General features: G+C 44.5%; 1 pseudogene; it reads right to left on the bottom strand.

Annotated features, from left to right (window-relative positions):
- Positions 1-2,931: 2,931 nt before the first annotated feature.
- LOC102864697 lies at positions 2,932-3,476 on the bottom strand (annotated as a pseudogene).
- Between the last annotated feature and the right edge of the window lie 273 nt (positions 3,477-3,749).

Raw genomic sequence — 3,749 nt, 5'->3', positions numbered from 1 at the left:
GTGACCCTATGAACAATGCCTCTGGACTTTGCCTCTCCATCTCCAACACACCTGACACCATTATCACAGTCACTGTGTCAATCTATCTCAGCCAGGATCTTCCTCTCTTGCACTGACCATGCACCCTTTAAGCATGATGTCCTTCCCAAAAACTGGCCTCTCCTGACAACATGCCCCCAAATGGAGTTTCAAAATCCTTGCTTCCAAGGAGCAATCTGGTTTCACACTTTCCAGGACAGATCTTTGTTCTCTTGACAGACCATGGGATATTCCTCTTGAGCACCACAAATTAAAGGCATTGATTCGTCTGTCATTTTTAGTCATTGTCCAGCTCTCAAATGCATAGCAGGCAATTGAGAGGACCACGGCTTGGCTCAGGCATGCCTTAGTCTATAGACTGATATTGTTGCTCTTTAGCACTAGGGAGAGGTCTTTGACAGCAAATTTTCCCAATGCAACTCATCTTTTGATCCCTGAATGCTGGTGCTGAAGATGTTGATTTTGGATCCAAATAAGATAAAATTGTTAACAATTTCAATCTTCTCTCCTTCTATCATGATGCTGCTGATTAGCCCAGTGGTAAGGATCCTTGTTTCCTTAATGTTGAGATGCCATCCATATTGAGTCCATACTGCCTTCTGCAGCACATACTACAGGTCCACCTCAGTTTCAGAAAGCAAGTTTGTGTCATCTGCATAGTGTAGGTTGCTCATAAAGCCCAGCTTTATGAAAACAGGATGCATCCCTTATGAGCTTCCTTCCTGATTTTGAACCATGCAGTCAGGGACCTCTCTAGAGTACTGAAAAGCAACAATGTCAGTCTGGAGACTAAGGTGCACCTGATCCAGGCCATAGTCTTTGCAATTGCTGGACAATGACTAGGCATGATAGAAAAAGAATTGATGACTTTGAGCTGTGGTGTTGGAGAAGAGTATTGAATATACCATAGATTGCCAGAAGAACAAACAGGTTCATCCTACAGAGGGTGAAATCTGGTTGCTCCTCGGAAGCAAGGATTTTGAGGCTTTGTCTGACATACTTTGGACATGTTGCAAGGAGGAACTAGTCCTTGGAGAGGGACATAATGCTTGGAAGGTTGGAGGGACAGAGAAAGAGAGGGAGACCACTGATGAGATGGATTGATTCAGCAACTGGGATAATGAGGGTAGGTGTGTCAGAGACAGTCAAGTTGGCACAGGATAGAGCAGGTGTCAGGGCTATTGTACATAGGGTCGCTGTAAGTCACAAATGACTCAATGGCACATAACAACAACAATAGTGTTTCCCTGCTCTGTTCTGAGGACTGCTTCCTATCCAAGTATAGGTTTCGTATAAGCACAATCAAGTGTTCTGGAATTCCCATTTTCCTCAAGGTTAACCACAATTTGTTGTGATTCACACAGTCAAATGCCTTTCCATACTCAATGAAACAAATATAGACATTCCTCTAGTACTCTTTGCTTTCTGCCAAAATCCACCTGACATTGATGATAATGTCTTTAGTGCCACAACCTCTTCTAAAGCCAGCTCGTACTTCTGGTAGTTCTCTGTTAATGTACTGTTCCGGTCGTTTCTGGATAATCTCCAGCAGGATTTTGCTAGCATGTGCTATTTTTCTATAATATATATACTCTGTCATATCACCTTTATTTGGAATAGGAATAAATATGGATCTCTTCCAGTCAGTTAGTTGGCCAGAGAGTTGTCCTCCAGATTTCTTTACACAAACTGGTGAGCACATGCAGGGCAGCATCTCTTTGTTAAAATATGTCAGTTAGCATTCCATCAATTCCTGAGGCTTTATTTCTTTGCAATTCCTTCAGAGATGCCTAAACTTTCTCCTTCGTCATTATTACTTCTTGATCATATGTTGTTTCTTTAAATTCTTCTGTGTCAGCCAATTTTTTTTTTTTTGGTACAGTGACTCTGTAACACTCCTTCCATCTTCTTTTAATGCTTCTTGATCATTCAGTATTCTGCCCACAGCATCCTTAAGCATTGCATCTCGTGACTTGAATTTGTTCTTTAGTCCCTTTAGTTTAAGAAATGCCAAGCAAGTTTGACCGTTTTTATTTTCCGACTCCAGTCCCTTGTGCATTTCATTATAATAGTTTGCCTTGTCTTCCCAAGCCACCCTTTGAAATCTTCTATTCAGTTCCTTAACTTCTTAATTTCTTCCCTTTGCTTTGGCTTCTCAGAGCTCTAGTGCAATATTTAGACATCCATTTTGATATTTTCTTCTTCCTTCTTTGTAATGTCCTTTTGCATTCTTCATGGACAATACTCAATATCTTCCCACAGCTTATCCGAGCTTCAATGCCTCAAACATATTCTTGAGATTGTTTTTAAATTCAGGTAGGATAGACTAAAAGTCATATTTTGGTTCTTGTGAATTAGTTTTCATTTTCTTCAGCTTCCATTTGAACTTGCATGTAAGTAGTTGGTGGTCTCTTCCAAAGTCAGCACCTGGTCTGGTTTTGACTGCTGATATTGAGCTTCTCCAATTAATCTTTCCAAAGATACAGTCAATCTGATTTTTTTTTTTAAAAGAATAATCTACAAGTTTACCAAAACTACAGGCATTTTACAAAGTACTTGAGAAACAAACAGCTTATAAACTATGGTGGCACAGTATTGGGCAGGGCTTGGTCTTGTTGCACACGGACAGCTGAGTCAGGCCTACTCGGGGGCACCGAGCAACAAAACTCAGTTAAAAAGTTTGGGTGTGGGAGCCTGAAACGCGAGTGGTCTCATGCCCTGGCGCTGGGTTCTCCCAGGCCAGGCCCTGGGAATGGGAGTTTGTTTGCACAGTGATTCTCAGATGGGTTAGGCAGGAGGAAGCTTGGCGGCTGGGGGTGCGGGCTGAGCGCTCAGGTGGGCTGGATGCACTCAGGGCAGCGCACTCAGGTGGGTTCGCCCAGGGCTTCACGCTCAGTGCTGCTTCAGTGGCAAGGGGATGCTGGCAGAGGCCTGCTCCAAGTAGGCCAGCGAGCCCTGCGGGAGCTCAGCCGGCTTCTTATGCTGCATGCTGATGTCGTCCAGTACCTGCTGCCAGTGCCTCAGCTTGGTCAGGTGCTTCTGGACCAGGGCATCTTTCCGCTGCAGCTCGTTCCTCAGCTCTGAGACGTCCTCTTTGATAACTTGCTCTGGTTCCTGGACAGATAACTGTAATCTTTTTTGTAGGAAAAAAACACTGTCTGTCTTGCGATATCCAGAAACTTCTGGATACACTGATCAATACCAGTGCGAATTTGCTCCTGATCGGTGCCGCTGACATAGTCCTGACTCACCAAAGACGCAATGCAGGCCTCGAAAGAGGACTCCAGTTCGTCCACCAAGGTACTGCTCGGGCTCCTCGGAGCCCCTGGCGCGGCCTGAAGAAGCGAAGCCTGGCCCGAGAGTCCCGGCGGGGCTTGCGGGGGGCCCCCCCCCGCCGGAGGCTGCCCGGAGAACATGCCATCCAGCAGGGCCGCCATGTCAATCTGATTCTTGTGTAGACCAAATTAGGTCCATGTCATCATTTGTGTTTTTATAAAAGGTATTTGCAATGGATAAATCATTGGTTTTACGACATTCAATCATTCGATCTCCAGCTTCATTTCCAACCTGAAGGCATGTAGTTTGAATCCAACAGCTGGTGTGTGGGAGAAAGATAGACAATCTCTTCTTGTACCTTTCTTTGCCTCTGAAAACCCACTAGAGGGTCAGCTAAGGGTCAGTTACAACTCAAAAGTACATAACAACAAGAG

This window comes from Elephantulus edwardii, unplaced genomic scaffold, assembly GCF_000299155.1.
Source record: "Elephantulus edwardii isolate Elephantulus edwardi_28Jun2011 unplaced genomic scaffold, EleEdw1.0 scaffold00310, whole genome shotgun sequence".
NCBI lineage: Eukaryota > Metazoa > Chordata > Mammalia > Macroscelidea > Macroscelididae > Elephantulus > Elephantulus edwardii.
Note: the sequence above shows the minus strand (reverse complement) of the source record. Positions and strands in the feature narration are given on the sequence as shown.